Source organism: Carassius auratus, chromosome 25 (genome assembly GCF_003368295.1).
Source record: "Carassius auratus strain Wakin chromosome 25, ASM336829v1, whole genome shotgun sequence".
Lineage (NCBI taxonomy): Eukaryota > Metazoa > Chordata > Actinopteri > Cypriniformes > Cyprinidae > Carassius > Carassius auratus.
In genome coordinates, this window is record NC_039267.1 from 4,999,784 (window position 1) to 5,014,692 (window position 14,909).

The 14,909-nt window shown below is 38.1% G+C and overlaps 1 protein-coding gene across 1 annotated transcript in view; it reads right to left on the bottom strand.

Annotated features, from left to right (window-relative positions):
- The window catches only part of LOC113043065 (low-density lipoprotein receptor-related protein 5-like), a 64,104-nt gene that overhangs the window by 19,894 nt on the left and 29,301 nt on the right, over positions 1-14,909 (bottom strand). The gene's annotated exons all lie outside the window — the stretch shown is intronic.

The window sequence follows — 14,909 nt, forward strand, 5'->3', positions numbered from 1 at the left end:
TTCCAATACCAGAAAGTACTGTTTCACCACTATATATATAAAATACATGTACTCATCATGAAGTCATTACTGGAAAGCATCCATGCTTTTTATGTTGCAAAAGCTGTTGGGAGTTTTTGACATCCTATACCTGTGCAATCAGACACTAAGAAATGCAGAAGGCTTTTTTTTTTTTTTTTTACTATTTTCAAACCGCCTGCAGCCAGATGTCTTTGTTTGCCGAAAGAAACCCATGACAGTTTACTCTATCATGTTTTCTTCCTAAATGATGAATGAGATTATAAATGCTCAAACAAGCAGGTCAAGACTGAGTGACGGGCATATTAATGCAGCATATTGTTTCTGGGTAAAGTAGCTCTCCGAACAAAGACTTCCTGTGCGCTGTCTTTCCCAACCCAGAGTTCTTCCTGTGAAGGACTGGTGGAGGGGGTTTTGGGATTGGGGCGGCTGCCAGGGAGGGGTGTCCACCTGATTTATTTCTGTAATGAAGGCCTGCGGAGTGGTTGACTCTCAGTCTCAGTAAAGAAAGCAAGAAGAGAGACGGAACAGAAATAAGTGCACATTATTTTAAATTAGCACCTTCCTTTCTCAGTAATTTCAGCACTATGGTGGAATCTTGTGGGGGTTGGGAGGGAAACTGGTATATTTGCCAGCTATGAGAAAGCAAAAGGCTATGTTCGAAGTCGCATATGACCATACTATGTGCAGTATTTTAGCAGAACGCATTATGTATACTGTGAAAAAAACCCAGATAACATACTAATTTAGCAAAAAATATTAAATTCAGAGCAGAACCAACTGCATCAAGTACACGCTTAATAAACATAAAATAAAGCAGAATCAACTGCATCAAGTACACGCTTAATAAACATAAAATAAAGCAGAATCAACTGCATCAAGTACACGCTTAATAAACATAAAATAAAGCAGAATCAACTGCATTGTACATGCTTAATAAACATAAAATAATATATATATATATTAAATTTTATCTTGACCTCAACATTTAACAAGACATTACATAAACAAAACTGGATTCAAAATCTAAAATAATTATTATTTCTAAAATAAACAAGTAATGAGGTCAAGCAGAACCAAAACCTTAAATTTTATATTCCATATCATCTCACACACTATAACAAATATCAGATTATACTCCCTAAATAAACATGAAATTATGTTAAAATATGCTTAAATAATCATATTCATTTACAAGATGAAATGTGGATACAACTTTCTCAACTAAACATGAAATGAAGTCTTCAAACATTTATTTCATATTGCACACTGCTTAAGAGTAATAATAATAAAAGTTAACTTTTCCACACTGTGTACATATACTGCTTTTTGGTACACAGTATATACTAGACCTATTCATGTAGTTCACACTACATTTATATTGCATACTGAACACAAATCACCGATGATTTCTTTAACAGAGAAGGAGGTGTTTTGGTACTTGGAGAAGGGAAAGAGATGTGAAAGGAAGTTGAAGCTGTTGTGAAAGCCTCCTCTTTCCTCACAGTTTGAGACAGTGGAGGCGCTGACACTCTGGAGGAATGCTAACAGACACAGACAGTGGGCTGAAACCACAATGGTACATTTTTCTTACACTCCTCCTAACACATAGATGTCTCAAGGGTTTAAACCGGGCGCCTTCCTGCGGGATGCAGACTTTTCTCAACCCTGGAGAAAAGGTTAGAGGCCTACAGCACTGCAGAAGCATGAAGAGATTGGCCAGAACTTACGCCATTGCTATATCACAGTACCACCACAATACAATTTTTCCTAAGGAGGTGATATGAACATGCGTTTCAAGCTGCCTTCTGTCTTCTGAAAAGGCCACGACAGGGTTTTCAACGGAGGAGGGGTCCCGGACTACAAAAGTGTTCGGTTTTTCCCACCTCCTTCACAAAGCCGTTGATACATGACGTGACAAAATGGTGTTTCTATGGCAGCAATGCAGAGCAGAGACACAAAACACACCCATGGACCTTCCTGGAGGCCTGTCATGCATCTTGTGCGGTACCAAAAATGCTAAAAGATATTAAGCACCACAACTGATAACAAAATAAATGATTCATGAACACCAAATCATCATATTAGAATGAATGAAAGGTCATGTGACACTGAAGACCGGAGTAATGATGTTGAAAAATCAGGTTTGTTGTTGCAGGAATAAATAATATTTTAAAATCTTTAAAAAAAGAATGCAGTTATTTTAAATTGGAAAAATATTTCACATTTTAACAGCTTTTACTGCATTTTTGATCAAATAAATGCAGCCTCATAAAGCAAAATAGACTTCTTTCAAAAAATACTACTAACCTGATTCTTCCGTTTTAAAGGGTTACTCCACCCCAAAATGAACATTTTGTCATGAATTCCTTACCCCCATGTCGTTCCAAACCCGTAAAAGCTTTGTTCGTCTTCAGAACTCAATTTAAGATATTCTGGATGAAAACCAGGAGGCTTGAGCCTGCCCCATTAACTGCAAAGTAAATTAGTCTGTCGAGGTCCAGAAAAGTATGAAAAGCATAGTCAGAATAGTCTATCTGCCATCAGTGGTTCAACAATAATGTTATGAAGCAACGAGAATACTTTCTGTATGCGAAAAAAAAATAATGACTTTATTAAACAATTCGTCTCCTCTCTGTCTCTCATCACCGTAGCGCCATTTTGGAGATTATGAGCTGAACACAGGCATTGTATGCTCTTCTGTCAGCCGCACCACAAGAATGCGCTAATTTCTTTCAAATCAAAAACGCAGCTGACACAGAAGAACATACGCTGTCTGCATTTAGAGTAGAGTAGCACTTGTTGTTTGTCATTTCTCCGATCACAAATGCAGACATGGTTTTATGTTTATGTTTATAATCAGAAATTATGATCCCACTGGATGCAAAAACTGCCTTGTTTGTGAAGGGTTTTATTGTTTTTGTCCTGTCATGCCGGTGTTCTGACCAGGATATGCCATAACATTATATGTTGAGGGGCGTAACATTTCCGTCAGATGCTTGAAACATTTGACCAATCACAACGCACTGTATAGCTGGCCAATCAGAGCACACCTCACTTTTCAGAATGATGAGCCTTGTAAAAATGTATGCATTTCAGAAAGCGGGGCATAGAGGAAAATCATTAATATACGTTATATGGAAAATAATGTGTTTACACCAAATACAGAAAATAAATGTTCTTTTTAGCAACATCATATGACCCCTTTAACATCTGTAAAAAACTTTGTAGGACACACAATCTTATAAACAGTGTTGGGGAGTAACTAGTTACATGTAACATAGTTATGTAAATACAAAATAAATGTAACTGTATTTGGTTACAGTTACTGAGAAAAAATGAAAATATTAACAATTAGCCTACAAAGGGGGATAACATCTAAATATGTTCACACACATACAGATTTCATTGATTTGTTCCTCAAATTGCAATGACTGCTCTAATGGGACACCAATATGAGACACCAATGTTTCAGGAGTTTAGGACAGAATAGGCCATGGTTATTTTGATGAGTTTTTAACCTCAGAATGATCTCAAAGTAAAAAAAAAAGAGATGCTAAAACTGATTTTGTGGTGGCTGTGTTCTAAAATGATATTTGTATCATTTTAATTCAAGTGATAAAGGATTTTGAATGTTTGGCAGGAATCAGTGTTTAAAACTACTTTAAGGTTAACCATGCCTGGTTCAAATGTTTGACTGAAATGAATAATAAAGCAATAAAGTAATTGAAATAGTTACAATACTTAAATTTTAAATAGGATAACTTGCGTGACTACTACATTTCCAAAGTTACCTTCCCAACACTGCTTTTAAGGTTTAGGCCTGCATGGTTTTAAACGTACATTGTTTTCTCAAGCTTCAGAACAAAAAAAGCAAGGTTTGGCCCAATTTTCCCATAGCCGCCTTTAAATGAAATAGGAATTCTTTCCACTTGTGTAATCAGGAGTTTTATTGGATGGCATACCTTGCCGACATCTGTTTCCCCTTTTCTGAACAGCATTGGACATTGTTCCTCTTGCACTGACCCCTCCTGTCCACTCCACCACTGCATCCCAGCAGCATTCCTCAAATCCCGTTCTACAAACTCAAACTAGCAAGCTCGTTTCTGCGGGAGTTGAGTGAAAGGGAAAGGGTGGAGTGCTACAAATCTAATTTCAATGATCTCTAGCAAAATGATACATGTTCGTTCAAATTCAAGTTCAAGTATGCAGCTGATTCCTTTAGAACCCCAGCAAAGTATCTGGAGTATTTCTGGAGTGTTTAAGCAGAATGGGACAGTGAAATGAGGGGAAACTGACTGGGGGAAGGTGAGGCCCATAGAAACGCATGGCTGCCAGTACACACAGAGGCTGTGTGTGTTTAAGGAGCGGCCAGCTGCCGAATCCCCTTTAGAACCCAGCAAACACAGGAAGGTCTCTGGAGGTCACCCAAACACACAAAAGCAGGCACTGGGGGGACTGAAGACTGAGATTTTAGATACAATGCTAAAAACTAGCAGTATATAGAACACTAACAGCGTAGCTGAATGCACTTGCTGTGTAGCTAACAGGAATGAAAAAGTGCAAAAATAACTAAATCAAGTGGTTAAATAAAAATTATTCTTAATATTTTTGAAAATATATCTATTAGTAATTACATACCGATAAACTGAAAAAAAAAACGAATAAATTGCACATTATTTATAATAAAAATTAGTGGTGGACCAATATGTGTTTTTTGACAGCAAATGCCGATATCTTGGAAAGCTGGGGAGTCAGTAGCCGATATAAAGCTGATTTTTTTAAATTATTAATATTAATATTTAAGAAATTTGAAATCATTTGACAATGGATTAAAAAATAAATGTGTAAAAGAAACATGCTTATACTTAAGATTACAGTATTTTTCACAAATAAAAAATATTTAATAAAAATATAATTAAAAAGTAAGTAAACATTGTAACCAACAGGGGACTCAGTATTCTGGGAAGGTTGTGTGCACTGGGAATCATATTTTTCAAATAAAGCCGAGGTAATGGTCATTTTACATACAGCACAGAGTGAAAATTACATGAATATGACAGTGGGCAAATGCATAAAGCACATTATAATTTGAAATCACAAGTGTTTAGTTTAATGCATTCGATTCACCCGGACTGACCATCACGCAGAGAACACGAGATCTCACATATGTATTCGACTAAGTTTGCAAGGTTTGTGAAATTAAATGTTAATTAGTCATTCAAAGATTTGTTTAAATTATATAAATGCATATTTGCTTTATTCTGACACCAAACAAGAAAGTATTATAATGCTTCCCTTTTTATTACTAATAGGCCTAATATAAAAGCAATCGTTATAATACTTTGTGTACATTAATTTCTTTGTTTAACAGTTCTATCTGAATATTAGACAGACTTCTATCCGTGTTAGACAGAACTGTTAATGACGACGACAAACAAGTGAGAGAGAGTGTTAGCACTGTGCATGCTCAATTACGTTTCTTTCTGCGCTGTCAAAATAAACGTCCCGCCTCAAACACATCGGCCAAGCAGAAAAACTTATTGGCCAATGCCGGTATTTTAAAAATGAAAAATATCGGCCGATATATCGGCCTTGGCAATATATCGGTCAACCACTAATAAAATTGTTATTATGTATAAATACATATGATAAAAATATTAGTGTACAAATATTAAGCAGTAGATTTCAACATGGATAATAATAATAAATGTTTCTCAAACAGCAAATCAGTATTTTTAAATAAATGAAAGATCATGTGACGCTGAAGACTGGTGTGAAGATGCTGCAAATTCAGCTTTACAGCACAAGAATAAATAACATTTTAAAATATATTCAAACTGAAAACAGTAATTTACTGTTTTTACTGATTTTTAAATAAAATTGATGCAGCCTTGTTGAGCAAAAGAGATGGAAATCTTAAAATGAAACCCAAACTTTTGAATCAGTTGTGTGTGTATGCTAAATAATTAAAATAATATATACATATATATATACATATATATATATATATTTTTATTTTTTATAAAATCATAAAAAAGACCTTTGTGGTAATTTAAATATATTTCACACTTCTAAATTCACAGTCTGGCTAATAAATTGTACCACAAAAACCTGCACTTTGATAGACCTCCTGTCAGCAGAAGTCTTTCTTCTGGCCTTCAGAAATGCTATTCATTTTTTAGAGAGACAATTAGACATGGCCATCGAAACTGAAAGGAGGGTGTGCCTTTTTTCTCTGACTGCCTTTTTTCATTTCACCAAGACTTATGTGCTGAGAAAACAGAGTGCAAACCCTAATTTTGATGAGGAAAAACATAAAAAGTACACAACAAAGACCCCCAAAAAAAGTCTCATCAATAACGACAAAAAAGTCAAGACGCTGAGTTTTTTTTCTTTAAAGCCAGATTGTAAAGAGTGTCCTGGCACCAGGGTGCCAAGCAAATTCAATATGAAGGCAAACGAGGTGACAGCATGGCCTCCGAAAACACAGAGCCATTGAAAAGAGAGGACACAACAGAATTAAATGAAGGCTGAGCTCATCAAAAAAACATTTCTATGTATAATACAGAAATGCTAAACTCATAAATGCTGTTTAACAGGATTATCAGGATTGCTTTTTGTAGCTTCCATGGTGCGAGTGTCTGTAAAAAGTCACTTACAGTAAGTACAAAACGTTTCACTCAATGCCAAAATGTTCAGCAAGAGAGCTTGCAAGCTGTATTAACAGAATAAAATGCATAAAATGATAAGTATATATTTATTAACAGAGGGAATTAACAGAAAACTATTTAAAAATCTATTTTTCTATTTATAAAATGTAACATTTTACAAAAAGTAGTTTACCAATAAAAAATGAACTTACTTTATTTATTAAATTACTAATTTTGCATTAACATTAAATATATTTATATACATATTATATATTTTGATCATTATGTGTCAAACAAGACCCTATCACTCATAGCAAACATAGCATAGCAGACAAACTCACTCTAGATAACCTAGAATCCATCATCATTTAAGAGATAAGAGAGGGACATCTGTTTTCTTAGTTGTCCATGGGATTAAAGTGTGTTCACGTGTCAAAGCAATTGGTCGATGTACGTGAAGCCTTGTAACATAGAATATACACATCCACAATATAAAATCCTGCAAAATATCCTCCCTTTCCTGCGTGAGCTTTGAAACATCAAACAATTTCACCTGAGGTTTGGCCAGCTCTTCTGACAGGCCGACTCAGCTGTGGATGATATTATCTTTTTTTATCTGTTTGCTTGTGTAGGCCAAGAACAGCACAGCTCTAATTCAAACAGAATGATCGGCCGCTGCTTCTCTCTCTTTTTTTTTTTTTTAAACCCAAGAGTACGAATCCTCATGCTTCTCCGTTCTGCTTGGCGCTGCGTCTGCACTTCCTCTTGACTTTGATCGAGCTCGTGGAGACAAGCGCTGAGAAAGTTCCCGATGAGAAGCGCTGGTGGATCAAAAAGTGAATGAAAGATGCGACTTGACGGTTGTGAAATTGCACAAATATTGACTCGTGTTCCTGCAGGTCATCTGCTCACTGACGGATCCCACGGACTACTGGAGCCCTGAGAGGGAAGTTATCATTCCCATGGCCTCAACTGACAGCTTACAACAGAAATCAGCATGTTAAACAGTCAGTCTCTAATATTTATTATAAGAGCCACATTTGAGACCTTTTCAGGATGTCTTGAGAGATAAAAGCGAAATTAAAATGATATACTAAATATTTTATCTTGCCAAATAAGCGGTCTGAACACACGCAAAAAAAAACAGACCAATGTAAACAGAAATGTAAATTAAGTTACCATGTCAATTAGCATGTAAAACACTAGTTTCATTTAGTCTGCAACACTTTCAATTTGGATGTAATGCCATTGAATCTTGCTGGCACCATCCCTGGATTTAAGGAGACGTGTAGACCAACCTAGCAAAAATGCTGGTATCCTGTTTACTCGATTCATAAACAGGCCAACATAAGTAAACACACCAACATCCGGTGGCTATCTGACATGGCTTTCAGAAGGCCAATGCTTCTTTGGGAGGGAAAAATAATAATATTTGAAAAAAAAACCTCACACGCCCAGACTCGGGGAGTGGAGCTCTTATGTTTTGACAAAGAGCAGTAAGATGAGAAGTTCAGACAGTAGAGACACAAGTATTCATCTTACCTAAACTGCCATAAATGCTACATTTAAATTTACATACATGTGACCGCAATTAAAAATCAATAATATTCTCTTTGCTTACACAAAAAAAGTAGTGAAATTTAACCTCTCCGGTTTCATAAAAAATATTGTCATTTGTGTTTCAATGATCGGTCTTAAAGGGATAGTCCACATAGAATTTTTTTTTTGAAATTCTGTCATAACCTAAACTTTCTTACCCTCATGTCGTTCTAAACCCGCAAGACCTGCACACAGAAAGTATTCTCGTAGTTTCATAAAATTAAGGTTGAACCACTGATGTCGCATGGCCTATTTTAACGATAGTCTCTTACAAATTATTTGGGCATTGAACGTGATAGTAGCGTTGCAGTCTAAGCAGGGCCAGAAAGCTCTTGGATATCATCAAAAACATCTTAATATTTGTTCCAAAGATGAACGAAGGCCTTACAGAATTGAAATGAGGGTGAGTAATTAATGACATAATTTTTTTTTTTTGGAGGGGGGGTGAATTAGTGTAGCGGAGTGTCTTTCGTTAATAGACCGTGGATCACTTTCACAAACCCCTGTGAAGCACCACCCAGACTGAAAGCAATGTTCTTTGACTCACATAAGCTTTAAATGTTCCCACCCTGATTTGTCTACAGTGATATGCTGCTCCACCTGGGACAGCCAAGGGTTTGTCTAACCCGACCAGTAAGCTACAAGTTGAAATGGTGTCTCAATTGGATTTAAATTCGGAAACAATGTGTTTTCTCTGGGGTACATATGGGATGCATTGCGAGCTGACAGCTGCCGGTGACTGCTCACCACAACACTACTGCAAAAAAATAAAAAAAACTGGGACAACCGCTGCTGTATTAAGTTAATAATCTGTGAACATCTCCAGAACAGGAGCGGAGAGCTGGGCGTCTTTCCCCTTCACTACCCTCCCGCTGACAGATGTGGGACAGTGGCGAACATCCCTCAGGAAATGAGATGGATTGTGGTGGCAATAACAGAGCTACAGGACAGGAAGGACTAGCAGCGCTGAGTGAAACCAGGCCGTGGGTGCCAGACGCTACAATTTCACAAGTCTCACTTGTAGTGTGAGAAAAATAGAGAAAGAGGATCCGCATCCGAATAGCACGAAGCACTCATATAACATTTCTAGCGCAATAATGAGAAGTGATAATAAACAGCATTTTTATAGTTGACAAAACAACTGATAGATTTACTTTGAGTTTTAAACCTCTTAGTGTTGCATAAAAGCTTAGAAACTGGGCTTTATAATGTTTACAAGCAGTCTGATCAAATCTTAACTCGGGGAACGATTCAAAATTTTCACTCACAAATTATGATAATCATCATAGCAGAAGGCAATAACAAAGATTAAATTATGTCATGTCACATATTGTTAAAACAATTAGAGACTGGAAACGGCAGAGACTGACACAGGAGAAAGAACTGTTGAATTAAGTCAATGTTATTGTTTTCTTTGCGCAGAAAATGTAACATGGACTATATTTTAACGATATATATTTCTAACTACCTTTCTGGGCCTTGAACGTGACAGTAGCGTTTGTCGTAAAAATATCTTAATTTGTGTTATGAATTATATGAATGAAGGTCTTACGGGTTTGGAACGACATGAGAGTGAGTAAATAATGACAGAATTAAATTTTTGTGTGAACTATGCCTTCAATAAATTGTGAACATCTAGAAGAAAAGCAAGAGATTTTGGATTTTGGTCCAAAGAGCCAAAACCATCATGGAGGTCTACAAGGTGATGTTATAATAAGTAAGAATGCCACAACACTGTAAACCTAACACTGTGCTCTAAACAAATGATAATGGTTCCTTTTCAAGGGAAACCGACTTGATGGTCTTTTAAATGTAACCATTAAAGCATTTCGTGCACACGCAACCATCTATTCTTCTAATTCATCACGCTTAAAAGCAATTTTGAGTGTTTCTGCAGTCTGTCAAAGTCCTGCTGGCCTGTAAAAATCTTACGTTTGAGCGTATTCGTTTTCTCAAACAAAATTACTCAAAAACTGCACGAGAAAGAATTGCTGGATAGTGTGCACGGCGCTGGCCACAGGAGTTGGAAAATATTACGAAAGTCAGGTGTCTTTTATACCCCTATAATTCAAGTGAAACCGTGTATCCTTGGAGCCTGGAACATCAAAGTTTAAGACCTCATGGTGAAACAGCCAGCAACAGCAACAAACTGTTACCAGGCAATTAACTATAGTGCTGTTTGGCTTGGACTACCGCTGGCTGGATTTGGCCCGCACAGAGGCGCAAACTTGCAATTCTGTTGCATTTGAGCGAATTCTAGTGAGAAAACTAGAGCAGAGACCAGACGCTGTACCTACGTCATGGGCACTGGCTGTATGTCACAGTTTTACAGAATAAGACATACTGTATGTTTATGTGTGTAACGGAGTAGTGCATAATATTCTATTCAGACGTACTATAATATGCCTCCTTCCTGCCCGGGAAGGAAGTTCTCTGGATGTCTGCCAGACTTGTATGGGACATCCATCACCTGTACGAACCGCATGTAAGCGGAGCTGCATTTGAAGCTCGCAGCCTCTTCAAAGCAGCTTATTCTACCACTACCATCCGAATCAAAACAGCCCTCGCTCTGATGGGCCTTGGATGTGCCGCTAACTCATAGACAAAGGAGCTATCATTAGCATGGCCAATGTTTTAGCGAGAGGCCCCTCGCTGGAAAAACCCTGCGCAAATCAAGTTTCACGGCTCCTGTCGGCCACAATGTCCCAGGGCCATTGGTGCAAATGCTTTGGGGGGACTTTAGAGAAAAGCATTATTGATCCTCTTCACACTTATGTTTTTTTTGCCAGCATCCATCAGCAGACCAGCCCTCGGCCACCTCACATCGTTCCGCTGCAAATAAAGCCCTCTTTCAAGCTGTTGCTTTGCATTGTCACAGTGTTGCCATACTGAAGGGCCATCAAAATGCACTTTAGGATTCATTGTAGTCAAATGGCTTCATTGAAAGGAAAATTAAGACTTTTAGGAAAGGGAAAAAGGGACGAATGTAGCTATTAAGCAATGTGAATCGACAGAATACAGAATAAATATACTGAAAAATAAACACATAAAATAAAAAAATACAAAGGGCTGACTGGTATACATCATGTATCTATAATTTTTCAGATTTTATTTTAAATCTATTTGTAAAAATAAAATATGTAGGGATGCCCCGATCATGATTTTTCATGGCCGATTCCGATACTGATTTTTTCCCAAGCAAACTGCCCAATCGAGATTTTTTATTGACAAGCTAACTGCCCGATTCTACAAGAAAGAAGGAAAGTATGCATAAACCAGATGTTTATTTGGTATTTAATAGGCCAAACTGGCTTTTGGCTTTGAAAACAATAACTGTAACCATATACATTATACACATACACCATAATTCCTCAAATAAAAACCGGTAGTCAAATAAACGCCGGGCTTCTTAGAGTGGCCGGGAGCATGGTCAACACAGACAAATAAAGGCCTGTCTTAAATAAAGGCCGGTGGAAAATTTGTGCAGGAGAGCCAGATAACAAACGTACATGCCCACTGCCGGAGCGTTTTTCATTCTCGAGTCAAGAACCGGTTGCATCGGTTTTCGGATCACCAGTACACTGAACCGAGAACCGTTTCTGTCGGACGCGTCCGATTCGAGAACCGAGGAATTGATGATACTGCGCATGCGTGATTCAGCGTGAAGCAGACTGACACAGAGCGCGTCTGAACCAAACTGATTCTTCTGGTGATTGATTCTGAACTGATTCTGTGCTAATGTTATGATCTCTGTCCACTGGAACGCTATCACTTTTAATTTAAAATGGGTTATTTAAAACAATTACTTATCAAAAAGATGGAATTAGAAATATAAGCCTGCCTCTAATAAAAAGCCTGCTTCAAATAAAAGCCTGTTACCTTCTGGAGTTCAAGTTAATAAAGGCCTTAACATGTTATTAAGGACACACCACCATATGCAAACCTTAGCATAAAATAAATAAATAAATTTTTTTAACAAGAACATTGGGATCTGCATTTGCAATAATCAGTCCCTGTAACATTCATCCATCCATCCATCCATCATCTTCCGCTTATCCGGGGCCGGGTCGCGGGGGCAACAGTCTAAGCAGAGACGCCCAGACTTCCCTCTCCCTAGCCACTTCCTCCAGCTCTTCCGGGGGGACCCCGAGGCGTTCCCAGGCCAGCCGGGAGACATAGTCCCTCCAGCGTGTCCTAGGTCTTCCCCGGGGCCTCCTCCCGGTGAGACGTGCCTGGAACACCTCCCTGGGAAGGCGTCCAGGAGGCATCCGAAATAGATGCCCGAGCCACCTCAGCTGGCTCCTCTCGATGTGGAGGAGCAACGGCTCTACTCTGAGCTCCTCCCGAGTGACCGAGCTTCTCACCCTATCTCTAAGGGAGCGCCCAGCCACCCGACGGAGAAAGCTCATTTCGGCCGCCTGTATCCGGGATCTTGTCCTTTCGGTCATGACCCACAGCTCATGACCATAGGTGAGAGTAGGAACGTAGATTGACCGGTAAATCGAGAGCTTTGCCTTACAGCTCAGCTCCTTCTTCACCACGACAGACCGGTACAGCGACCGCATTACTGCAGAAGCTGCACCGATCCGTCTGTCAATCTCACGTTCCATCCTTCCCTCACTCGTGAACAAGACTCCAAGATACCTGAACTCCTCCACTTGAGGCAGGAACTCTCCACCAACCTGAAGTGGGCAATCCACCCTTTTCCGACTGAGAACCATGGCCTCGGACTTGGAGGTGCTGATTCTCATCCCAGCCGATTCACACTCGGCTGCAAACCGTCCCAATGTAACATTCAATGGTTCTGAATTTTTTTTTTTGCAATATGAGTAAAGGAATTCTTTAGTTAAATGTATATGTATAAAATGTATAGCTAGAAACGTTAGACCCTGCTTTAAAGGTTCACAGTTTGAGTGTACAATTGTGGCATACAATGTCATAACATTTTGATCTGAACAAAATTACATCAATGAAAAAATAAAGTTCTTGCAGGATTCCTGAAGAAAACTAAATTTGTCTTTATGTTCCGTGTGGAATCACAGAGACAGCAACGCGAGCACAGCCCCAACTGAAAAAAATACCCCATTCACGAGATAAAGCTGCAGCCACCACGCGACAATCCTACCGCACCACTGGATACAAACTAAAATGAAATCTTTATCTGAAATTTTAAAAATACCGATATTCTGTTTTTGAGAATTATTGGATTGCCAAACAAAATATCACAATACTCACGTGTAACTATATTTTCTTACACCCGTAATATACATACATACTTATTAAAATAAAGTGCTGTCAAATGATTAATCACGTTTTATCACATCCATAATAAAAGTTTTTGTTTACATAATATATTTGTGTACTGTGTATATTTATTGTGCATATGTAAATACACACACATGGTGTGCACGTGTATATATGCACGTGTTATGCATAAATATACACAGGACACGCTCAAAAAAAAACTTATATTTTGGATGCAATTAATACAAACATATATTTATTTAAATATTTATTGATTAAATGCCAGCAATAACAGTTAAAGCAAACTACCCAATGATGATGTCCTCTTCAAACAAGTGTACAAACTGTTTCCCTCAACAATATTTACATCTCTGCTTGAGACGACCCTAAAAAAAAGCCCTCCTGTTTTGCGCAAGCTCTGCTTCACTCTGTTGTACATATTTGTCTTTATGGGAACCCAGAGGGCACCCATGGCACTTCGCAATCAGGGTCACAAAAGACTCTGTGAAAGCAGAATCTACATAATTGCCCCACAAAGCAGGGGACTTTCTACACCAGGGACGGCACATCAGTCAAATGAGTTATCTTAAACATCTCTACACTGAGGGGGTGAATAGAGGGGGTCTGCGGTGACTTCTAAAGGGTTCAAAGGGGTGTGGGGTGAATGAGGGGGTGAGTTTGACTGCTCCGAAAAGAGGTGAAAACACACGGCTAGAGCGACAGAAATGAAAGCCCCACAATTCCCATACTGTTTAAGGAAAAAACATTCCAGTGCGAACGCCAGTAATCAAGCCTCCTTTTCAGACGTATGGGACCTGAGATGAAAGGGGATGTTTTTGGCACTCATTCAAAATGCTCTTTCGTCATTTAAGAGAACAGGCTGTGAACCTGAAGCACCAGTTAAAGCTTGAATTGTGAAGGTGAGGACATGTCAGGTGGTTAAACACAAAAGCAAATGTCCATCTATGTAGTGAAACGTAAGGATAAAAAAATATTTTAGTGGCCATTTACACCATTCAAGTAATAGTTGACCATTAAAATAAAGTTTTTGTCATCATTTACTCACATCCATAAATTCTGGAGACTGTGGAGGTCTATGCACTTACAGTAGCTTGAGACCGAAGCTTTTAAGCTACAGAAAGAAGGCAAAAGCATGATAAAAGTATGATTCATGCACTATATACCAAGTCTTATGAAGTCATACAAAAGCTTTCTGTGAGAAACAGAATAATATTTAGATTATTATTTACAGATAATCTTCAGTGAGCAGTTAAAGAGCCAGTAAGATGAAAATTCTAAGCTTACTATCACTGTTTATAAGTCCTGTACATTAGGTTTAAATCCATCCAAGGTTAAAAAACATTGTCATTTTGTCAAAATATCATTTAAAAATTA